General features: G+C 39.8%; 1 pseudogene; it reads right to left on the reverse strand.

Annotated features, from left to right (window-relative positions):
* Window positions 1-1,001: 1,001 nt before the first annotated feature.
* LOC125101222 (elongation factor 1-alpha 1-like) lies at window positions 1,002-25,886 on the reverse strand (annotated as a pseudogene).
* Between the last annotated feature and the right edge of the window lie 354 nt (window positions 25,887-26,240).

Below are 26,240 nucleotides of genomic sequence, written 5' to 3' on the forward strand. Positions count from 1 at the left end.
GGCAGAGGCTGAACCCACTGAGCTATCCAGGTACCCCTGATTTTTGTTTTTAAAATTTTCATTTTTCCTTTGTGCCTTTCTACATTTTTTAAGTTACCTGCATTGGCTAGTTCTTATGTTTAGAATTAAAAGAAGGATATTAAGATATTCTCATTAAAGAGAAAAATATAAAATGATTGTAGAGGCCATCGCCAGTCTGCTCTGCCGACCAGCATGATGCTGCACTCAAGCTCATTTGCCCTCTTCTGCCACCAGGCCTCTCTGGTGACAAGTAAGAGCAAAAAGACTGGCCAGGAGCCCATATCTAAAACACTCCCAGGCTTGATTATGACGCTCAAGCTAGTGGAAGAAGTTATCTGATTCTCATTATTTACTTTTTCCCCAAATGTTGGGCTTAAATATCTCCTTTTACTAGTAAACATATTCTGAGCATAACTGCCCTGTGACTATCAGGTGTATAATAGCGCTTTTACAGAACATATATAAAAACCACTCTTTTCATTTTAAAGCTATGCTTTGTAAAGTATTTTGCAAAGGCAAAAAGCATTTTTAACTTATTTTGCAAACTAAGAGGAAAGATCGTTTCTGTTAACCTTTATCTTTACTCGATATTAAATCATCTGGCACATTTGTCATTTCCCCCGCATTTGGCATTTTCTGCACGTTGTTAATGCTGATTCTATCTGGTCATCTGCCAAAGAGAAATCAGGTGTCAACAGTCGCTTCTGTGTTCCAGAGTTCCTAAAAGAAATAAAGACATACACTTCCGGGCAAAAAAAATATGAAAAAGTGACAAATTCTAACAGCAAATTTTAAACATATTTAATTTAAGGATGCTGAAGTTACAGTATAATTTTGTTAATTATACAAGTTCTCCAGCATTATGTGGGCCAGAGAATAAAGGTAGGTCCGGAATTGAATCTACTCCCTTTAAATATTAGGATTTTTTTTTTCTCATTCAACTTTTGTTTTAATGGGTCTCAAAATTCTGTGAAAGATTTTTGGTCAAGCTATTTCCATTAAAAAGTACTGATTTTAAAAGCTAATAACTTAAAGCTGCCATACACACCCAGACACAAAAACAAATGGTCCACAATTCTCCTTTCCTTCTGAAGGTTTTACGACGCATTGTTATCATTAACCAGTCTTACTATTAAACTTACATGGCCAACTGACACAAACAGTTCTGAGACCGTCCTTCCACCACTGAGTAAGACTGGGGTGGCAGGTATTGGGGATCATATTCATTTAGCCTTCTGAACTTTCTGGGCAGACTTGGTGACCTTGCCAGCTCTAGCTGCCTTCTTGTCCACTGCTTTGATGACACCCAGAGCAACTATCTATCTCATGTCATGAACAGCAAAACGGCCAAGAGGAGGATAGTCAGAGAAGCTCTCAACACACATAGGCTTCCCAGGAACCATATCAACAATGGCAGCATCACCAGATTTCAAGAACTTGGGACCATCTTCCTGCTTTTTTTCCAGAACAACAATCTATCTTCTCCTTCAGCTCAGCAAACTTGCAAGAATTGTGAGCTATATGACAACCCAGCACAGGTGCATATCCAGCACTGATTTGGCCTGGATGATTCAGGATAATCACCTGAGCTGTGAAGCCAGCTGCTTCCATTGGTGGGTCATTTTTGCTGTCAGCAGCCACGCTGCCATGACGAACATCTTTGACAGGTATGTTCTTGACATTGAAGCCCACACTGTTCCCAGGAAGAGCTTCACAGTGCATTTCAACAGACTTTACTTCAGTTGTAACACTAACTGGAGCAAAGGTGACCACCATGTCAGATTTAATATAAGTCTCCACTTATCCTATAGGGACAGAACCAATACCACCAGTTTTGTAGACGTTCCTCTGGAGAGGCAGACGCAAGGGCTCATCAGCTGGGTGAGTTGGTGCAGAATGCAATCCAGAGCTTCAAGCACTGTGGTTCCACGGGCATTCCCGTCTTTATGGGTGACTTTCCATCCCTTGAACCAAGGCATGTTAGCACTTGGCTCCAGCATGTTGTCACCATTCCAACCAGATACTGGGACAAATGCTACTTTGTCAGTGCTGTAGCCAATTTTCTTAATGTAGGTGTTGACATCTTTAATGATTTCCTTGTATCTCTTCTGGCTATAGGGTGGCTCAATGGAATCCATTTTGCTGACACCAACAATTATTGTTTTACACCCTGTGTATAGGCCAGAAGGGCATGCTCACTGGTCTGCCCATTCTTGGAGACACCTGCTTCAAATTTACCAACACCAGCAGCATCAATGAGGACAGTAGAGTCAGCCTGAGATGTGCCTGTCATCATGTTTTTGATAAAGTCTCTGTGTCCTGGGGCATCAATAACAGTCACATAATAGTTGCTGGTCTTGAATTTCCACAGGGAGTTATCAATGGTGATACCACATTCATGTTCAGCTTTCAGTTTATCCAAGACCCAGGCATACTCGAAGGAGCCCTTTCCCATCTCAGCAGCCTCCTTCTCATATTTTTCGATAGTTCTTTTGTCGATCCCAACACATTTGTAGATCAGATGACCAGTAGCAGTATACTTGCCCAAATCTACGTGTCCAATGACAATGATGTTAATGCGAGTCTTTTCCTTTCCCATTTTGGTTTAGGCTGAGTGGTGGTTTTCACAACACTTGTGTTCTGGCAGCAAACCCTATTGTGGAAAAGAAATATTAGGATTTTATTAAATTATTATAAATAGAACATTGGGAAGAATGACCCAAATTTCTTGCTTTCTTTCCTAACAAGTGCTTTTAGGAGACCATGAAATGGCAATCCCAAATAATAATCACCTGACAGAGAAATGATCTATTTAAATAGTTCTAATTAAATTGGTTTGAGTTACCCAAAGATGGATATGGTGATATACTCTTCTTAGGAGACTATTATCCTAGGAGTCAAGAACCATGCCAGTTCTACCCTAAAATAATAGTGTGCCCTTGAACAAAACCAACATCCTCTCTGGGTTAAAGTTCCTTAGTCATACTTTACACAGTGATTTTGATCCCATGTTTGAGTACATGTTTAATGGTAAAACTGATTATTTCTGCCTATGATGATGAAGGATTTGATTAAATAATCTGTCAGGTGCATTGTAGTCTGAAATCCATTTTATTTTATTTATGTGTGTATGTTATATAGATAACATTTATAAATTTTAAAACATAAAGTTATGCTAGAAATAAGAGCTTACATATTGAACTGCCCTACTTTTCTATTTGCAGCCAATTACCACCCCAATCTAATGTTTCACTGTATATAAATTCATTTATTCTTTCATTCATTTCAAATATGTGATGATATAGCTATAAAATCAATGTTTGGTTATTTTGAATAACCTAAAATAGCAAATAATTTAAAAATCACTTCCACTTGACTTTGGAATCTATTACATGCATTGTTTTTCCAGAAAATTTACCTCATAATTATGTTGTGTGAAGGCGAAATGAGTTTCTATTCCAAATTCACACATTGAATTCTGACTGCCGGGTGATAAGGAGAAGCATCCCAGGGTTAACACTTGCCATGTTGCCATGGATAATTAGGATTGCCTGAGTGTGTCTTTAGTTCTAAATTTGGTATCAACTCTTAGGAGTCCAGGTCACCATCTACTGTTTTATATCTTTTTGGACCTTGTCGGGACCTCACCTTTTCTTTTGCAAATGTATATACTTTGTGTATTACTTTTGAAGACTTTGTTTCCCATATTCCCCCAGACTGTTCTCTTTCTTGCTTCAGTGAGTTCCCTATCATGATAAAAAGTGAGAGATCCTTGGGGCGCCTGGGTGGCTCAGTGGGTTAAGCCTCTGCCTTCAGCTCAGGTCATGATCTCAGTGTCCTGGGATCCAGCCCCACATTGGGCTCTCTGCTCCACGGGGAGCCTGCTTCCCCCTCTCTCTCTGCTTGCCTCTCTGCCTACTTATGATCTCTGTCGAATAAATAAATAAAATATTAAAAAAAATAAAACCTTTAAAAGTGAGAGATCCCTTAAAAAAGAAAACTCTTCCTAATGCTTGCTGTATTTACATTATCATACAAGTTAATTCTTTTTTCTTTTTTTTTAAGATTTTATTTATTTACTTGACAGACAGATCACAAGTAGGCAGAGAGGCAGGCAGAGAGAGGAGGAAGCAGGCTCCCTGCTGAGCAGAGAGCCCGATGCAGGGCTCAATCCTAGGACCCCGGGATCATGACCTGAGCCGAAGGCAGAGACTTTAACCCACTGAGCCACACAGGCGTGCCCATACAAGTTAATTCTTAATCTTACCTCTAAACCTTTAGTGTGATCCCAACTCAATTCAGGACAACCAAGGTAAACAGTCTCTTAAGGGCTGCTCTTCTCAGTTGAATTTCCACTTCCCAAGGTGTCCTTCCCACCAGAACTTCAAATACCTCTCACTCCATTCACTCTACACATTTGTACCTTTGTCAGCCTCTCTTTTTTCTTTTAAAGATTTTATTTATTTATTTGACAGAGAGAGATCACAAGTAGGCAGAGAAGCAAGCAGAGAGAGAGAGAGGAGGAAGCAGGCTCCCTCCCAAGCAGAGAGCCCGATGCAGAACTCGATCCCAGGACCCTGAGATCATGACCTGAGCTGAAGGCAGACGTTTAACCCACTGAGCCATCTAGGTGCCCCTGTCAGCCTCTCTTAACCCATCTCCAGATTTGTTTTGTTTTTTTTGAGTTTATCTCAACCTACAACCTCAAAAAATTTGATTTTGTATATTATGATTCTTCAGGGATTTAATTCCCAGAGCTAGCACAATGTATTTTGACCACTGAAATAACCATCATCTGGATTATTGGGCCCTTTACAGTTGACATATTAATAATTATTGCACAAAAGCTCAGCCTATTACTATTAGTGCTATTGATTGCTATATTTCTAAATATACTTATTAAAATTTCTGGGGCTTCTTTCATTTATTCATTCAACAAATATGAACAAGTGTTCACTATGGACCAAAACTGTTGCAGCTGCTATGGATACTGTGGTTGAGATAGCAGATCAAATGCCTGTTTTCACAGAGGATACTTTTTATTTGGGAGAATTGGACAATAAAAAAAGAAAGTATCAGATTATGATGAGCTATAAAAAAAGCCCAACAGAGTAATAAATGTAAAGTTTTCGGGTTAAGATTTAGATCAGGTGGTCATGGAAGACATCTGAGGAGGGCACATTTGAGTTGACCCCCAACTGCGCACCCCCTCAAAAAACCCCGGCAAATGTGAAGATCTGGAACACAAGAGGGGATTCAACTGTCGTAAGGAGGTGTGAGCTTGGTGTGTTCACAGATGGGCCCTCTTGTGGGAACATCATGAGAGAAAAGTGGAATGAACCGAGGTCAGGGAGGTGGGCAAGGTCCAAATCTTTGACCTTTACAGACTGTGGAAGAAGTCAGCAGTGGGAAGCCATAAAAGAGGGTTTAATTTAGTGAATGTACAATCCAGTTTAGATTTTCAGAAGATTATTCACTGAGTATAGACTATAAAGCAGCAAATATGGAAGGAGGGAGATCAATTGTAGGAAATCTTTGTCTCCTAAAGAGATGATGGTTGTCTGGACTGAGGTGGTAGCTATGGAAGGTGCTGACAAGTGGACCTATTATAACTAGGTTTTGAAGCAACACTACTAAGGCTTCAGAAGAACTGATGGCATGTAAAGGGATTATGAAGTGAGGGGTGATTCCTAGGGGTTCCTGGGTGGATGGATAGCAGTACATTTTACTGTAAGAGAGATGGCTATGGAAAAGGAAATTGTTGGAAGGGGCAGGAACCAAGCACCAAGTTTTGGACATGCTAAGTTAGAGATACCCATTAAGTTCTAGTGGAGATATCAAGCAGGCAGTTGGCCTTTGAGCCTAGAGGTGAGGTGAAGTAATGGCCAGATAAAAATAAATATGGAAAGATAAATGAGATCAAATAAAACCATACAGTCAAATCTTCCATTTTAAAAATTGCACTCAATATGATCTTATTTTCTCTTTTCTGGGGTGGGGAGAATTAAGAAGGGAGTCTAATCATTTTGCTCAGAAAGTAAAAATATATGCAGAAAACCATTCCCTTGAGGTAGCTCTTTTCCAAGCACATTTATTTTAAGGATGGAAAATTCATCACAACAACTTCATTCTGATGTGCTTAGATGATCAGGAGAAAAAGAACATCCTTTTGTCTCAGATTCTGACTTAACAATCTCTGTGGGAAAAGCTGTTCACGTGGTAGCTGCAAATACTGTTAACATCATAGCATATCATCCAAAAACAAGGATCAGAAATTCTGCAAAGCAAACTTATTTTTGTAAGATTTCCTGCCAGATGTTATAGATAGAAAAGTTCACCCAGAATTCCAATAAGCAGATAAATGTTTGCATAGTTTTCTATTAAAAAGGTACATTTTGTATCTTTAAAATTCTCTTTGCTTATTATCACTAGAGGAGTGGCATCAGGACATGGCACCAAATAGATGTAGATGACATAATAAATAAGTGAATAACCACTGTCATTCCTTGACACTTTTAATAAATATTGAAGAGATATATAACTTGGTATCCTACAAAGTCATGCTAAAGACTAACATTCCATATTTTTTTTAATTCCGTAAGAATTTTGGGATGCATGTTATCCAAATTTTGTTTTAATGCTATGTATCAAATGAAATACATCTTGCACATTAAAAATTTTTAGAAAGTACAAATGAGGTTTCATTTTTCCACACATCATTGTTACTTATATTAGAATCACTTTGAAAAGTCTCATTGCCCCTTTCATTATGACCAAAGACTGAGCTGGATAAATAAATGTCCAATTCAATGAATTTACCCAATGGCATGTATGTGTGTTGTTCTTTGTTAAATTATGTGTTGTTTTAGCATAGTGGTAAGTCCTTCATGAGAGGGTCCACTGTGATCCCCACGGAGGTAGGAAGGAATGAAAAGTGTAACCACTACAACCAAAGAAAACTGTCCTTATTCCCTCTCCCAGCCATAAGCTTTCCCAGCTCCCTTATAAAGTGTCAAATAGCAAGCTTTGAAGTTGTGGAGTCTTCTGTCAGTAGAACTGATTCTACCAAGTCACTGCACTCTCCTTTCTTCTAATGCATAGAATATTAATTTGCATCAGGCTCCTTTTCAGCCTAAAAAATTTTTAATGCCACAACAATCTCACTCATCAATGTTTTAAATTCTGGGAAAAGCATTCTTGTTATTACTTGACATATGTGCAACATTTAATGTCTGTTATTTAACTGCTGTTTATTTGCACTTGCATTTCAAATGAATTGTGACATTTTCTTTTCCATTGTCTTATTCATAATATTCCAAATGCATTGTAGGGAAAATAGTCATCTCTTTAAGACAACAGAAAAATTCCAATTTTTATTGTATAAATGGAAATTCAAAATGAGACTAATAGATATATTTGAGTAGATAATAAAAAATCATTCATTCAGTCAATGCATTTATTAAGTCCCAATTACTTGCTAGTGATTGGGGATATAAAGATGAATATGATACAGTCCCTGCTCCCAAGAGGCTTACAACAGAGTAGAAGGACATGGACATATAAAAGAGTAAGCACACCAAAGTATTTCATGAACTATGATGATAATACATGTGGGGAGAGAGGAAAGATTTTCAATTCTGCCACAACAGGATTCATAGGAGAAGCGTCTTCTTAAAGCTTTGCTTTATCCAGGAAAGCAAACCACATTTTCAGCAGTAGTCCTCAACCTGTTATCGAATAGTTTTATTTTTTAAAAAGCTGTCTCTAACAATGTTTTGCCTTTATGATGCTAAACTAATCCTTTGCAAAATAAAACTTTTAAGCAATGAATTCTTTGGTTTATCAGGATGATCTCCTCAAACCATCTGGTCAGTAATTATAACTAGTTTCAGAATGACTTAGTCCAGACTCTTGAGAAAGGAGGTACCCTTTCTCACTTCTCATTTACCCCTCAACACAAAGATTTCTGCTCCCACCAGTTCATTACAAATTGCTCTTGACAAGGTATCTTGAAGATAAGCCCAGTGGAGCCTTTCCCTCCTCCTTTTACCTGAGCTTTTCCCACTATCTGACATCAATGGCAGCACCCATATTCTCGAAACACCATTGCCCCTTGACTTACACGATTCTAGCTTTGCTTTCACCTATGAAAGCAAATAGTCTTCGAGGGATATTTTGAAGGAGTGGCCACTCCTTCAAAATATCCCTCGAAGACTATTTCTTCAAAATGTGTGTTGCAGTATTTGGTCTCAGGTCCTCTTCGCCACTGTGTCTGTTTGCTTGTCACTGATGCTTTTATGAATGTGAAAAAAAGTCATGCATTCACTCTCTAGAAGAATGAACACAGAAACATATAAAAACATTTAGTGCATTATTAAAACCGGCTCACAAGACAGACATCCTCCCCTGCTTCACACAATTTAGTAATATGATCTCCATTTACCATCAATATGCTAATTCCCAAATTTATATTTTATATTTTAGATGTTTGCCCTGTATGCCAGACTCATATATACAGGTCCAACTGTTCACTGGACTCCTCTTGGATGTCCCTCTGACACCTAAAACCCAACATGTCCAAAACATAACTTATTATCTTCTTTCCCTAAACCTGTGCTTCCTCTGTTCTGCATCCTAGGACATGACATCACAATCCTGGCCAGAGAGTTTTAGTCTCCCCCACAACCTCGCCGCCCGCCCCCACATTCATCACAAGAACTATGAATTCTAGCTTCAAAACGTCTCTTCAATTATCACCATTTCTCCACAACCCTACATAGACCAACCTCACTCAGGCCCACCAACTTCTCTCTCTTGCTCTACTGCAACTACCTATGAACTGGTTCTGCTACCAATAGCTTTCTTTTTCTACAGTGTATTTTCTGTGTCCATGCAACTGCAAAATGGATCGTGTCACTTTCCTCATCCTTCTATTCATAATTAGACCCATTATCAAACTGGTTTATGGTTAGAAGACTGTTGATACGAAGAACGTTTAACTGGCTCTCTGTAATCCCCAAATCATTCACTCAAAGGACATGGAGCTAACATCTTCAGATCTCATTCCAATTTCTTCCTCATATGATAGGGGTGGTATTAACACCTACCTTTCCCAGGGTTTTATGAAAAAACGAGGCAGTAACAATTCTAACTTCCATTTGCATACTGCTTTACAATTTACAAGATGCTTTCATATGTTTTGTTCCAATGAATGCGAGAATACTCCAAAACACTGAAACTACAAGATAAATAGAACACTTCATTTTCCATATAATATTTCATATATGAAAGTCACTGAGAATCAAGGTGATAGGACAGGAGAGGAAACTAACATTTCTGCAGTTTGACCCTCAGAGTAAGCTCTTTCTAGCTGTCAGCAGACTGCCCTGTGTGTAGTTGGAGGTCTTCCCAGAGAGCCACAGCCCCTCCCATCCATAGATGGGCTGGGTAATTTTAGTGTCTAGACTGCCTACACTGGCCCTTGAAAAGTCACATTTAGTAGAATCTTTAAAAAGCATCCTCTTTGTTCAGAAACTATTCCATCTGGAATATGATCTCTCTATGACTTCGCACTACTTGTGGCAGTAATTTTATCTTTTAGTAGAAAGCCTGCAATAATATTATGTCCTTGGAGGAAAGTGGGAAGGGGAAAAAAATTCCATATCACAGCAAGTGACTCAAAAAAACACAAAAAATTGGGACGCCTGGGTGGCTCGGTTGGTTGGGCAGCTGCCTTCGGCTCAGGTCATGATCCCGGCGTCCTGGGATCGAGTCCCACATCGGGCTCCTTGCTTGGCGGGGAGCCTGCTTCTCCCTCTGCCTCTGCCTGCCATTCTGTCCGCCTGTGCTCGCTCTCTCCCTCTCTCTCTGACAAATAAAAAAAAAAAAATCTTTAAAAAAAAAACACACAAAATTAATATAACAAAACCTTTAGAAGAGGCATAGAAATGTGTATATTTAAAACTGCTTTTTTTTTTTAAGGTTTTACTTGTCTTTTATGGGAGATTTTGAAAAGACTGAGGGAAAAGTCTTTCAGCTTCTCTCTAAGCTACTTGAAGCTGGCTGTTTAGAGAAGACAGACTTCGTAATGGGAAAATATGGGTCTGGGGTAGTTTAATACTCCGCTTCCTCCCCAAAGTGTGAACACAGCTTCCTACTTGATCTGAAAGCCTGAGCAGAGGAAAAAGCAATGGCTTAGGAAGACATGAAAAGTTCTTGAGGGCAATTTGTACCCATGTCTGTGAAAAGAGATTCATGTCACCACCCAAGAAAGATTGACAGGGACTTTGCACTGGAAACAGAAGTGCTGTGAGCAGACTCACTGAGTGCTGTGATGCAGTGAGTCCAGGCTCCACTGACATCCACAAAACTGTCCTGGTATGTGGACAGAGGTATGGCCACTTCCACGAGGCTAATATTGGCAGTTCCAGGGTCATCAAGCGGGGGGTAAGTAGAAAGTCTTTTAGACTCTGGACTCACAGTCACAAAGATTTCAAATTTAGACTTTTGACATTATTTCCAAATGAGGTCACACATGCAGCTGCAAAACCATACTGACAGGACTGAAAGAGGTTCATTGTGTCCTTTTAAACTTATGCATTGCCACTGAGACATCACTGTTGACAGCCCAAATCAAAGTCCCAGCATCTTCCACCTGACTTACTGTGGGAGCCACTGAAATGGCCTCCACTCTTGCACCCCTACCACTAATTCTCCAAAAAACAGCCTGAGTGATTCTTCATCACTCTGCATTTCACAGTTGCATTTTTAATGCAAATATCGAAATAGCCCTGATTGCAATCTTCCAAAGCCTTCCCATCAAACCTAGAATAAATCCTAACTCCTTAGTACAGCCTATACAACCTTATGTGATGTGAATTTTAGCTGCCTCTCCTACTTCATTTTAATTGATTTTATTGCACTCCAGGGAGACTGACCCCCTTGCTATAGCTGGCACATGACAGCATGTCCCCCATCTCAGGGCCTTTGCACTTGCTTGGAAAACTCTTTCCCCAGATACTTAATTGCTTCTTCCTTTCATTTATACCTTTCTTCAAAATCAATTTATTCAGAAAGATGTTCTTTGGACAACCTATTTAAAAGAATACCTCTGTTACTCTCTACCTTTCAGGATGCCTTTATTTTCTTTCTTTTTTTTTTTTTTTAAAGATTTTTTTTTTCTTTTTTTTGACAGACAGATCATGAGTAGGCAGAGAGGCAGGCAGAGAGAGAGAAGGAGGAGGCAGGCTCCCTGCTGAGCAGAGAGCTCGATGCGGGACTCGATCCCAGGACCCTGAGATCATGACCTGAGCCGAAGGCAGAGGCCCCAACCACTGAGCCACCCAGGCGCCCCGAGGATGCCTTTATTTTCTTACAGACACACACACACACACACACACACACACACACACACATTCTGCTTATCTGCTTTTTGTCTTCTTAAAAGAATATAAGCCCCATCAAGGCTGTTAACCTTGAAAACAAAACTGCCAGTTATTTTGCCAAAAAAAGATGGGTTTACTGAAGAATAACAGAGAACTGCAATTCAGGACAAGCAAACTACAACAAAACCATAGGAAAGTCCAGAGAGGAGCACACTTTCACAGAGGAAAGGAGAAGTTGGACAGGGCGATTATAAACAAAAAGTCTATTTAAGTAAACTGGGAATTCTATGTACAGTGGCTTTTCATTGGCTGATCTGTAACTGTACCAAGGGGCTGGGTTGTTACCAGGGAAGGAAATCTTCTTTCCTCCTGCTGCGATAGTAAAGTAGTATCCATACGCAAGGTCCCTCTCTTTCTGTTGGGTCTGCAATTGCTGAAGCACTGAACAGCATGAGAACTCCCCCTGCCTGCCTCCTGTGTCCATTCTAAGTAAGGTTTCCTTTTACTAATTTTCACATATTCTCCTTTTGATCAAGATCTTTCTTTGAAAGCATCACTAGCCAGTAACAAGAAGGACCTTTTGTAGTTATCATGTCCTACATCAGAGGGAGAGTGCATAACAGCTGGAAACCAATGAAGGCCAGATTTGTATAACAACGAAGATGAGGATGGAGAAATTTTCACATACTCCAGCCTAAAGCCTGTATTTTCCCAAGATCCAAAGTGCTGGAGATCATCTCAAAGCTCTGAGCCAGCATTACGTTATTGGGTACATCATTTTTTTTTTTTAAGTTCAACAGTCAACAAAATACAAAACTTAAATAATTACATAAAACAGAAGAAACAGGGCACCTGGGTGGTTCAGTGGGTTAAGCCTCTGCCTTTAGCTCAGGTCATGATCTCAGGGTCCTGGGATCGAGCCCCGCATCAGGCTCTCTGCTCAGCAGGGAGCCTGCTTCCCCCTCTCTCTCTGCCTGCTGCTCTGCCTACTTGTGATCTCTCTCTCTCTGTCAAATAAATAAATAAAATATTAAAAAAAAAAAAAAAAAAACAGAAGAAACACATTCCTAAAGACAAATAAACTACCACAACTGAACCAGGAAGAAATAGAAAACCTGAACAGACCCACAACCAGTAAGAAGATTGAAGCAGTCATCAAAAATCTCCCAACAAACAAGAGCCCAGGGCCAGATGGCTTCCCAGAGGAATTCTACCAAACATTTAAAGAATAATTAATTCCTATTTTCCTGAAACTGTTCCAAAAAATAGAAATGGAAGGAAAACTTCCAAACTCATTTTATGAGGCCAGCATCACCTTGATCCCAAAACCAGACAAGGATCCCATAAAAAAAGAGATTTACAGACCAATAACCTTGATGAACACAGATGCGAAAATTCTCACCAAAATACTAACCAAGAGGATCCAACAGTACATTAAAAGGATTATTCACCATGACCAAGTGGGATTTATTCCAGGGCTGCAAGGTTGGTTCAACATCCGCAAATCAATCAATGCGATACAACACATTAATAAAAGAAAGAATGAGAACTATATGACACTCTCAATAGATGCTGAAAAAGCATTTGACAAAGTACAGCATCCTTTCCTCATCAAAACTCTTCAGAGTGTAGGGATGAGGGCACATAACTCAATATTATCAAAGCCATCTATGAAAACCCACAGCAAGGCGCCTGGGTGGCTCAGTGGGTTAAGCCTCTGCCTTCGACTCAGGTCACTATCTCAGGGTCCTGGGATTGAGCCCTGAATCGGGCTCTCTGCTCAGCGGGGAGCCTGCTTCCTCCTCTCTCTCTGCCTGCTTCTCTGCCTACTTGTGATCTCTCTTTCAAAAAAAAAAAATAAATAAAATCTTAAAAAAAAAAAAAAGAAAGAAAGAAAGAAAGAAAACCCCACTGCAAATATCATTCTCAATGGAGAAATACTGAGAGCTTTTCTGCTAAGGTCAGGAACACGGCAGGGATGTCCATTATCACCACTGCTATTCAACATAGTACTAGAAGTCCTAGCCTCAGCAATTAGACAACAAAAAGAAATTAAAGGCATCCAAATCAGCAAAAAAGAAGTCAAACTATCACTCTTTGCAGATGATATGATACTATATGTGGGAAAACCCAAAAGACTCCACTCCAAAACTGCTAGAACTTGTACAGGAATTCAGTAAAGTGTCAGGATATAAAAATCAATGCACAGATATCAGTTGCATTCCTTTACACCAACAACAAGACAGAAGAAAGAGAAATTAAGGAATCAATCCCATTTACAAATGCACCCGAAACCATAAGATACCTAGGAATAAACCTAACCTAAGAGGGAAAGAATCTATACTCAGAAAACTATAAAGTACTCATGAAAGAAATTGAGGAAGACACAAAGAAATGGAAAAAATGTTCTATGCTCCTTGATAGGAAGAACAAATATTGCTAAAATGTCTATACTACCTAAAGCAATCTACACATTTAATGCAATCCTTATTAAAGTCCCATCCATTTTTTTCAAAGAAATGGAACAAATAATCTTAAAATTTATATGGAACCAGAAAAGACCTCGAATAGCCAAAGGATTATTGAAAAAGAAAGCCAAAGTGGGTGGCATCACAATTCCGGACTTAAAGCTCTATTACAAAGCTGTCATCATCAAGACAGCATGGTACCGGCACAAAAACAGACACATAGATCAATGGAACAGAATAGAGAGCCCAGAAATAGACCCTCAACTCTATGGTCAACTAATCTTCAACAAAGCAGGAAAGAATGTCCAATGGAAAAACGACAGTCTCTCAACAAATGGTGTTGGGAAAATTGGACAGCCACATGCAGAAAAATGAAACTGGACCATTTCCTTACACCACACATGAAAATAGACTCAAAATGGATGAAGGATCTCAATGTGAGAAAGGAATCCATCAAAATCCTTGAGAACAAAGGCAGCAACCTCTTCGACCTCAGCCACAGCAACTTCTTCCTAGGAACATTGCCAAAGGCAAGAGAAGCAAGGGCAAAAATGAACTACTAGGACTTCATCAAGAGCAAAAGCTTTTGCACAGCAAAGAAACAGTCAACAAAACCAAAAGACAACTGACAGAATGGGAGAAGATATTTGCAAACGACATATCAGATAAAGGGCTAGTATCCAAAATCTATAAAGAGCTTAGCAAACTCAACACCCAAAGAACAAATAATCCAAAAAAAGAAATGGGCAGAGGACATGAACAGACATTTCTGCAAAGAAGACATCCAGATGGCCAACAGACACATGAAAAAGTGCTCCACATCACTCGGCATCAGGGAAATACAAATCAAAACCACAATGAGATATCACCTCACACCAGTCAGAATGGCTAAAGTTAACAAGTCAGGAAATGACAGATGCTGGCAAGGATGCGGAAAAAGGGGAACACTCCTACACTGTTGGTGGGAATGCAAGCTGGTGCAACCACTCCAGAAAACAGCATGGAGGTTCCTCAAAAAGTTGAAAATAGAGCTCCTTACGACCCAGCAATTGCACTACTGGGTATTTACCCTAAAGATACAAATGTAGTGATCCAAAGGGGCACGTGCACCCGAATGTTTATAGCAGCAATGTCCACAATAGCCAAACTACAGAAAGAACCTAGATGTCCATCAACAAATGAATGGATAAAGAAGATGTGGTGTATATATATACAATGCAATACTATGCAGCCATCAAAAGAAATGTAGTCTTGCCATCTGCAACAACGTGGATGGAACTAGAGGGTATTATGCTTAGCGAAATAAGTCAATCAGAGAAAGACTACTATCATATGATCTCCCTGATATGAGGAAGGGGAGATGCAACGTGGGGGTTTTGGGGGTAGCAAAAGAATAAATGAAACAAGATGGGATCGGGAAGGAGACAAACCATAAGAGACTCTTAATCTCACAAAACAAACTGAGGGGGGCCGGGGGTAGGGGGGTAGGGAGAGGGTGGTGGGGTTATGGACATTGGGGAGGGTATGTGCTATGGTAAGTGCTGTGAACTGTGTAAACCTGGAGATTCACAGACCTGTACCCCTGGGGCTAATAATACATTATATGTTAATTTAAAAAATAAAATTAATTTAAAAAAATTTTTAAAAAAACCCAAAGGAACATCCAAGTTGTATGATAGTTCTAAATCAGGGCTCTAGGGCTGAAAGTAGCCAACTAAAATATTTATTGGCATTTATTCTAACGTAGGGGAAAAAGATTCTCCTTATAAAAGCAAACCCAGTCACATATCTCTCCTGAAGTCTCCACTTAAAGCAACCATTAAAGCAGATTAGTGAATGCTTCCAGGAGCTCACTGAAAGTATTAACAGCTTTTTGGTAAGATACAGTTTGGATATAAAGATGAAACAATAGCTTTTCGCAATATAGCAAAGCCTCAAACATGTTTTAAAACAGTATTATCGCAAAAAATGTTTGGAACCAAATGTGTTACTGATCATACAGCCTGTAAGGTTGCAAATTCAGAGACCATGAATGTAGAGAATCCAAGGTCAGTTAATAGTTCAGATGAAAGAAGATTTTTGTGAATTATGAACCTTCTAAACCTTCAGGGAAAAAAGTGAAAATTACCTTGTCCCAGGATCACAATAAGGCTGTTTCTGAAAAGCCATAATCAAAAGAAGAGGTTTCCCATTTTCACAAGGGCCTGGGGAATGCAAAGACATGGTTTTTCCACAGAAAAGAGAAAAGAAACAACAGTGAGAAAAAGATATATAGGCCTGGTCTGAACATCTTAGGAAAGCCTTCTCATCGATGTCATCTGCTTCAATTCCAGGAAATCTTTACTTTCAGGTCACCAGATGGTATGCAGGTTCAGTCAGGGTTTGGTACTTTCTTTAGATGACTTGTGTGAATCCAAGAGCCTATTCCCTAGAGTCTGGTGGCACAAAGACTGGTTAGCAAGTTCCTCACAGGCCTTCACAGAGAGGTTGAAGAGTCTTTCTGGAGATGTCTTTTCCAGTAGATGAAATCTTCTTATGCTTAAGGTCATCATCTCCTCAGGGGGCAATGGGAAAAGACTGCTTTACCAAACCAGAGTTATTTTTAATAGAAGCAATTAGGCTTTTACAACATTGAAGTATATCTCTTTTTATTAACTGTGGACCAAAAGAGGCAGGGGCCAAGTACATTGGATATCCTGTGATTATCTCAAAGGGTGACAGCCTCAGTTCCCAAGGGGGTTGATCTGAGATTTAGAAGGACCAAAGGCTATACTTTCAGCCCAAGCTATTTGGAGGGTCTCTACAAATTTTCCGGTTGAGTCTTAATAGTGCTACTAATGAGTGCAACAAACCCTGACGACTGAGGATGGTATGACGATGAAGTGTTGTAAAAACTGGGCAAACAGCACATCCTTGTTGAAGCATCTGACCAGTTCATTAAGTTCCCAGATCACTATGAAGTTCAAGAGGGTTCCCTAGGTAGGGGTAATCTTTTCTAACAGAAGTGTTGGCCTGTCTACAGGAAAAAGACCTGCTACAGTGAGAAAACAGAGAAATCATGACTGAAACATATTTACATCCATGAGATGGGGAAACTGCATGAAATCCATTTGTACAAACAGGTTTCCCTGGATTATATTATTGACAGGTGGGACAAGTGATATCACCATTTTTGAGTCCCAGTTAACTTTCTCACCAATATTGGTTCATGAATGCTATCATTTTTTTTAAGATCTTATTTATTTATTTGACAGGCAGAGATTACAAGTAGTCAGAGAGGCAGGCAGAGAGAGAGAGAGAGAGAGAGAGAGGGAAGCAGGCTCCCTGCTGAGCAGAGAGCCCAATGCGGGGCTCGATCCCAGGACCCTGGGATCATGACCTGAGCAGAAGGCAGAGGCTTTAACCCACTGAGCCACTCAGGTGCCCCATGAATGCTATCATTTTGTCAGAACAACACTTTAATATATGTACGGTTAAGCAGTGGGAATTTTAGGATTTCTGCTAAGGTCAGATTGTTATTTGGTCCAAATCAGTGTTTTCTTTTAATCAAGCCAACAATTATTAGATTTCCATGTTGTTTTCCTTCTGTGGGGCCAATAACTGGGTGTCTCTTGTCAATTTTTCCAAAATTCATAACTTGGGAGAATATCCCTTTGGATCATCACAGAGGTTTGGCTATAGTCCTTCTTGTGAGAAGCATTTTTGGTGGAAGTTATCAGCAAGATGGATTACTTTGGTCCCCAAGGAGTCAAGTCTAACATGCCCAGAAAGCTTACTAATAGCCAAAGTGAATGGCAAAGTAGAGCATCATAAATTTTGAACATCAGAGTCATTTTTAAAAAATTTCTCACTGGGGGTAGACACCTTACTGTTTCCATAATATCCCAAAGTCATGAGCTACCCAAAATGCTCTTTGACTATCAGTATACGTGTTTGTGGTTTTTCCACTGGCTAAAGTACAAGCCTGAGTAAGAGCAGGTAACTCAGCCTGTTGGGCTGAAGGAACTGGTGCTGCCTCGGTGACTTTAAAGGGAGTTGCAATAGGATACCCAGCACCAAATTTGCTACTTTCATCCTTTAAATAAGAACCATCAGCAAATCATGAAAAATATGCATTGGTAAGAGGAGTTTCCTATGAATTGTCATGGGGACTCAAAGGCAATCTGTCAGTTTTAAAGAGTCATGAGGGGTTTCGTGAGGGTCTAAATGTAGCCCTTATTTCAAGATCAGATGCCCTATCTACTGTGAGCTTGAGCAAACTGCAAATTTTCTTTGGAGACTTAATGTTTCTTTAAAGCCAGAAGTTTTTGTTTTTTGTTTTTTTTTAAGATTTTATTTATTTATTTGAGAGAGAGTGAGAGAGAGCATGAGCGAGGAGGTCAGAGAGAGAAGCAGACTCCCCGTGGAGCTGGGAGCCTGATGCGGGACTCGATCCCGGGACTCCAGGATCATGACCTGAACCGAAGGCAGTCGTCCAACCAACTGAGCCACCCAGGCGTCCCAAAAGCCCGAAGTTTTAACAGGTGGATGCTGTCCTCTTGTGAAGAGGTTTGAGAAGAGCAGAGAAGCAAATCATCAATGTATTGTAACAACGTAGAACCTTCAGAAAACTTTCTATCACCCAAATCAGGTTTTAAAGTTTGTGAAGAGTAACCCTTGGGTATTACTAACTGTATAGTATTTCTGCTTTTCCTGAGTGAAAGCAAAAAGATATTGGCTATCCTTATCAACTGGAACATGAAAAATACACTATGTAGATCAATTATGGTCAAAAATTTGCTTTCAGTGGGACTGGATGTTAGTAGTAGCACATGAAGATTAAGAATAATAAGGTGCCAAATTATAACAGTGTTATTTATTGCCAGGGGTCCTGGACAAACCTTCATTCTCTGCTGTTGAGTAGTCTCACAGGTAAAATAGGGGTGTTACAGAGGCTAATGCAGAAGATAATGAGACCCTGAACCTTTTAACCTTGTATTACAAACTGAAGGACTTCTTTACTTATAGGGCATTGATTAATTATGGAAGAGTGTTGAGAGATCTATTTGAATCTTGATGGGACGTGCACTGAGGATTTTGCCATTATCAATTGAGGATTTTGCCTCTGAAGAGGATGGTAGCTGATCAATAGGAACAAATAATCAGTGTCCCCAGACTCTACTATAGTCCATCAGAGACAGAATGGATAAAAGACGTCAAATGGTCATTTAATTCTTCTGGTTGGCTATTTTGGTTACTGTTGTCAAATTCTAGAATTATTTCCCCTTTTTGAAAGAAATTCTGGCATGATACTTTTCTAAGAAGTCTTGGCCCAATAAATGAATAGAATAGTGGTGGAGTAATTAATAAGAAAAGCAGTGAGTAGCTCTCAAAGGGCCTAGACCAAAGGAAATAGGTTCCGAGACAGGAACCTGGTGAGGTTTATTAGAGACCCCTTATATACAAGTGTTTTTGTACTCTGAGGCAGAGGCTGCTTTATAGCAGTGGGGCTAAGCACCTAGAGTGTAGCTCCAGTTTCAATACAGAGACAGATTAATTCCCAATCTAGAGAGTGGTTTCTCCAAGCTGATTAAGAGGGAGAATTGAGAAGAGCTCCTGTTGTTCCTCAGAGCCCTGTCACTGGGAATTAGGACATTGGAAAAATTGGCTAGAGGGTTGATGGTACCTGAGGTACTTAAATTTTTAAGAAATTTTTTTTCTTTTTTTAATGCCTTCTTTGCTGTAATACTCCAAACCAGAAGGGTTTTGGTTTTGTTTAGGGGCCTTCACTTGCTGGAGTTGAAAACAGAAAACATTAGCAGTCTTTCTTTTGGATAACGCATCTAGGATGCTAGCAAGCTGGTTTCCCATATTACCTAAGTATGCCATGGGCAGTTTCATATTCCACCCAGGTTTTTTTTTCCATTCTGGTCCTTTTAATTAAAAGAGAAAACTCCTGGGGTGCCTGGGTGGCTCAGTGGGTTAAGCCGCTGCCTTCGGCTCAGGTCATGATCTCAGGGTCCTGGGATCGAGCCCCACATCGGGCTCTCTGCTCAGCAGGGAGCCTGCTTCCTCCTCTCTCTCTGCCTGTCTCTCTGCTTGTGATCTCTGTCTGTCAAATAAATAAATAAATAAAATCTTAAAAAAAAAAAAAAGAGCAGTTTGGCCTCTTTTTAAAAGAGAAAACTCCTGGTCCAGTCCACTAATAATTACAGATTTAAAAGCTACCCAGGTGGATTCAACATTAAAGACCAGAATCTTTTTTTTTTTTTTTAAGATTTTATTTATTTATTTGACAGAGATCACAAGCAGGCCGAGAGGCAGGCAGAGAGAGAGAGAGAGAGAGAGAGAGAGAGGAGGCAGGCTCCCTGCTGAGCAGAGAGCGCGACGCGGGGCTCAATCCCAGCATCCCGGATCATGACCCGAGCCAAAGGCAGAGGCCCCAACCCACTAAGCCACCCAGGCGCCCCAAGACCAGAATCTTTTTAAAAGACAATTTGGAGTTGATTGTAATAATCATGAGCAGACTCATCAGGCTTTTGGTCCAATCAAGAAACTTAAGAAAAGCTACTGTGATGCTTAGTGGAGATTTCCAATGAGGTTTCTAGCCTCTTGCCAAAAGTTATGGGTCTGCGGATGCCTGGGTGGCTCAGTTGGTTAAGTATCCAATTCCTGGTTTCAGCTCCCATCATGAGTTCCTGGGCCATGAAGTCGAGCCCCACCTAGGGCTCTGTATCCAGCAGAGTCTACTTAAAGATTCGCTTCCTCTGCCCCTCCCCCCACTCATGCACCCATGCTCTCTCTCAGATAAATACATCTTAAAAAAAAAACAAAAAAACAAGTTAGGGGTCTGTTCCTCTAAATCCTTTTCAGAATGCTACCATTGGGTTAATTTCATCAAATATTTGGCCTCACCAATAAGCATGAGAAACCAAGTTGTTAAGTTTGAATACCTATCTTAAATTCCTCAGCAAACTAGTGGGGGTCCTCAGCCACTGTAGGAAACGCTTTAACGATGGCTTGCAGTTTGGCCTTAGTCCAGGGAACTTAAGAAACTTGGGTTTTATCAAGATCCTCAGAACACTTAACTTTAAAGGTGCAGGTTTTAATAGGTTCGGAGAGAAGGGAGCAGAGGGAGTTTCAGAGGAAAAGGGGAACTTGAGAAAAGGATTGAAATGAGGACCTGAAGGTGGGGTGGCATATAGAGGAGATGGGGAAATGCAGAGAGAATAGAAAAAGATGGCACCAAAGATGGGGCCTGAGCACAAGGTGGTTGCCACGTGCCTGCAGTCAAATAAAATGGGGGAGAGGGATAGGAGGCCTCGGAAGCCACTGTGACTTCTTTCAGTCGTTTACCTCAGTTAATTTAGAAACAGTATTTTGCAAAAAGGCAAACTTAGAATCCTAAAAACATCTGGAAGCTTCAAAGTATCATTTAAAACAGACATCCATCCCATTCAGGTTTTTTTGAAACTGCAGCTAATTTAATTTTGTATAAAACAAGTTTGGAGAGATCAAAAATTCCCCTAATTTATGGCCACTTAAGTTTCACTTTTGGTGAAATCAGTCCATTTATTGATCAACGCGCATGTGGCGAGGCCACTTTTTAAACATAAAATAGGCCGGACTTCTAGTAGGAAGGGGCACCCTCAAATAATTTTGACTTCTTGGAGGTTTTTCTCTAGAACAAAGAGAAAAATTCCAAAACAGCACAGGGACAGCCTGGTTCCAGAAGCAAACAGACAAAAGGCCAGCACAGTTCCAGTAGAGGCAGTCCGGCTCTGAAAAGGAATCAGACTGAAGGCCAAGTGAGTACTCTCAGAGATAAAGTCTTAAAACGTATCGAATAAAGCCTGGAGAGCTCAGACATAAAATGTGATGCTCAAATTCCAGGAGAAAACTTACTCTCATATCCCAGGGCCAGCAAGAAAGCAATGAGCCCAATCAGCGGCGTGGGTACCTGAACCTGCTTACTCACTAGCCCCGGAATCCGTTGGCTCTTCTCTGCATCCCACCTTCAATCACCAAGTACCCTTAACCTTAAAAATAAAACTGTAAATTATGTTACCAGCAAAAGACGGGTTTATACAAGACTACCAGAGAACCGCATACCTCAGCAAAACCATACACAAGGCGAGAGAACGAAGGACGGGAACAGAACTCTCTTTTATAGGGGAAAGGGGAAGTTACTGGGCTGCTATAAGCAAAATGTCTATTGGAGTAAACTGGCAGTTCTAAGTATAGTGGCTTCTCACTGGCTGCGCTGTAGCTGTCTCTCATTGGCTGGGCGGTTGCCAGGGCAGGCAGAATTCTTCCTCCTGCTGAGATAGTAAAGTAGTGTTCGCAGGCAAGGGTCTCTCTCTTTCTACTGGGTCCGCGACTGTGGAAGAGTGGTAGGTGGTGACACTTCCCCCCACCTGCCTCCCGACTCCATTCTAAATGAGGTTCCCTTTTATTAATTTTCACTAAAGTCAAAAACTTTTTTTTTCTTTCACGGTTGTATCTCTGATGTTCAGAACAAGAGTCCCTGGCACACAGAAGGTGCTCAATAAATATTTGGTGCCTTAATGGATGAATGATCATTGGATCATGCTGCCTGTGATGAACTGAGAATTGACTTATTTATTGCTTATGTTTTGAAATAAAACTATTAAACCGCCAAATATGCATGCTGGAACATGGCAGGTTAAGGAGAACTGCACCTTTTCAGCCCCATCCCCAGCTTCCTGTCCTCCCACACAGCAGAGGGCCTCATGTATGTGTCTGGCACAGTTCAGCTGCATGTCTGAGCCCCAGTCACACCACTTCCACCCAGCCGTCCCTCGCAGCAAACTGCCACCCTCTGGAAACTTCTTTAGTATAGGGTGTGTACACCAGCAGCAAGGTTTCCCCAGGGAAAGAAGACCATGGAAGTATGCTACATAGCACTGGAAATGAGCACAGACTGTTTGGATGGGGACTGCTGTAGTTCTGAGTAACAGAGGCATGATCTCAAAGGGAGAACTAAGCTATATGGAGAAATGTCCTCTGGCACAGGAAAGGGTGTGGCTGAAGGATAATAAAAGGAGGACCCTTTAAAGTTATCCAGGCAGTAGCCACTTGTGGCTTTTTTTTTTTTTTAATGATAAATGACAATTTGTTTGGAAAGATAGTGCAGACCAGATTTTTTTTTTTTTTTAAGATTTATTTATTTGACAGAGATCACAAGTAGAGAGGCAGGCTGAGAGAGAGAGGAGGAAGCAGGCTCCCTGCTGAGCAGAGAGCCCGATGCGGGGCTCGATCCCAGGCTGGGATCATGACCTGAGCCGAAGGCAGAGGCTTTAACCCACTGAGCCACTCAGGCACCCCCACTTGTGGCTGTTTAAATTAAAATTTGAATCAATAAAAATTCAGTGAAACTAATTATTTAATTCTTCAGTTATACTAGTTACATTTCAAACATTTAATAGGCACCTGTGGTTACCATATTACACACCACACAGGTGTAGAGCCTTTTCATCATCACAGAAATTTCAAGTGGACAGGCCCTTGAAGCCTCTCATCCAGGTTTAAATGAAGTAAGCTTTGCTAAATCTCATTGATTTATTCAGAAAATATTTACTGAGTATCTGTTATGTTCCATAGGCCGTACGAATTATTAGGAAATCAGAAAGGGGCAAGGAGCGATTTCTGACTTCAAAGAGCATGCCTCCACGAGAAAGGGCTACGGCTGAATCACTGCGGAGGTGGAGTAAGAAGAGCACAGCAGATCTGCATGGTGGAATCTTTGCAGCAGTTCTATGGAAGGGGCCTCAAGCAGAATCTAGGTGTTCTACACAGGGAAATGACATGTGGGAAGAACAGATAAAGAAGTACAAAATTAATCCAGCAACAGATAATCAAAGAAACACAAGACCCAGCACCTCTTATGTAAAAGAAATCTCTGCCTTCTAAGTTAGGGTTTAGAAGAAGACAGGAATGACTAGAGCCATCTCATTTTACCTTATGAAGTTCGTTTTGTTTTGTTTTTTAAAATAAATGAAGGAGGGGTGGAGGGGTGTCTGGGTGGCGTAGTTGGTTAAGCTTGACTCTTGATTTCAGCTCAGATTGTGATCTCAGGGTCATGAGATCCAGCCTGGAATCTCCTTGAGACTCTCTCTCCCTCTCCCTTTGCTTCTCGCCCACCTCAAAGAAATAAATCTTAAAAAAAAAAAAAAGGATAACTGAAGAGGGGAAAAAAAACAATGGCTTTTTTAAAAAAACACATCTTCAAAGTTATGTCTCTGTGGTTTAATGTTTTTCTAGAAAAAAAAATTACCTATTTGTATTTGTAATCCAAAATTTTCCCAAGTACATATTTTTCAAGGTTTCTCCCTTCAACTTCTTCTCCTCTAGTACACAACACACAGAAAACTCAAATTCAATTAGTCACTCATTTTTCCACTCAAACCAAAGAAACCTGTTTGGAAAAAAATTACCTACCAAAGAAAACTAAACCCGGATTTTTTTTTTTTTTTTCTAAATTGGACCCATTTCATTCTGGCAATTTTATTCCATTCCCACAAATGTATTAGACAGTCCTGTGTGGATGTTGTGTGAGAATAAACACAAGGTTTGTATAAAAGTCCTTACCTGACTTCGGAAATGGTTTCAGGTATTCCCTTCTTACTGTTTGTCTCACATCAAACCTGAAACCTAAAATGATCCTCCCAGAAGCTTTTGAGAAGGCAAAACTAAGGCAAGGATGGGTTTCTCAGCAACTCCAGGACTTTGGAACCTGATTAAGTTTACTTAATCATTAGTTTTGTTTATATTCCCAATTAGTATTAAATTGTTAACTTGACTCTTCATTTCACAGCAACTTCTAATAATTGATTCATGTTAATCTGAAAGTGTGAGGACAACATGTTGAAATATGAATTCTCTTCGGGATGAGCACACAGGCCAACAGAACACCAAGCCTATTGTTGTAGATTTCCTCTCATTATCACAAGTTGATATTTTAGACAAAGACATTGTCTAAATAAACCAAATTGCCATTTATAATCTAGTAGCACTCCTACATGCCGTACCCAGAATGGTTTTTTGCCCTTGTTTGGTCTAGATTCTATACTCTAGAATTTCCATTTGCTTCCTTGAGGTACATATTATATATTATAGTGCTGTGTAGCCACATCACCTTATGGATTTGTATTAAATCCACATTCACATTTATATTATTGGAGAATATTTATTCAGTTTCAAAATGTTTATTTTCATAAATTTTAAGCATATTTAATATGCACAGACAATTAAATCCTTTAATATCATTTTCTAATAGACTAACTATAATGAGTTTATTCTGCAGGAAAACAAATGGAAACATTATAAACTAGTTTAATTCTATTTATATTGCCTATGAGGAAGATTTATTTGAAGTGAAAAGAAATTGCCTTTGGAAAATTGGTGAATGTGTCTCACTTTCAGTAGAATATCAGAAAGATAATAGTAATAGTTCCATGATGAGATCCTTTTTTTTTTTTTTTGGAGATTCATAAACTTCTCTAGTTGGATCCCTCTTTCTTCATAAATGGCATAGCTTTGTAGAATATCATTGTTACTGTCACGTTCTATTAAATACATATTTTAATTTCCTTTTAGCATAGCGTCATAAATTGAATTGACAACCCAAACTGTCACTTATCCTGAGCTCTCATTTGTGGGGTCCAGAAAAGTAGCTATCCACAAAGAAGACATACAGCATTGTAACAGTAGCTATTATAGAGTAAAAAATGAAACTTCCAAGTTTAAAAATAAAAGACTGGAAGTATACTATTATGTTAGCCTGTATCTAGCCATATTGACTAGACCTTTTTAGGATTGTTTTTATTCATTACCCAAACCTCAGGTTGTAAAATTTAACAGATCTCTTCATTTTTAGGAGGGATTTAATATGTTGTCGAAAGAATGTATCTCAGCACAAACCATAACAATTTTTTCAAGAGATAATTCCACCTCCACCTACCTGGTTGAATCAGTTGATGAATTACTTATATGTAAAATCAGTTGAGTTACGGACACAGTTCTCTCCCACAATGTGACCGGTAGTTCTAGGATTCTAGGCTTCTAACTTAGCAATCCAGAACTTTGATTCTTTAAGGAATCCATGTTCCAGAAACATATACCCTTGCTTTCCCATTAACAATAGTCTGCTTAACAAGTCTGCCAGAATTACCATTAGAAATGAATGCAACAGCAGTCCTAACTGTGGCTCTTTGTCTATGTCACACTGACTCTAATACTCCAGGTGTTATTACTTTGTTTTGTTTTGTTTTGTTTTGTTTTGTTTTGTTTTGTTTTGTTTTGGAAAGAGGGTGCCTATGGAACAAAGGTTCCAATAATTATGGGCAACCATGAATAAAACACAGGA

The sequence above is a fragment of the Lutra lutra genome, chromosome 5 (assembly GCF_902655055.1).
Source record: "Lutra lutra chromosome 5, mLutLut1.2, whole genome shotgun sequence".
Classification (NCBI taxonomy): Eukaryota; Metazoa; Chordata; class Mammalia; order Carnivora; family Mustelidae; genus Lutra; species Lutra lutra.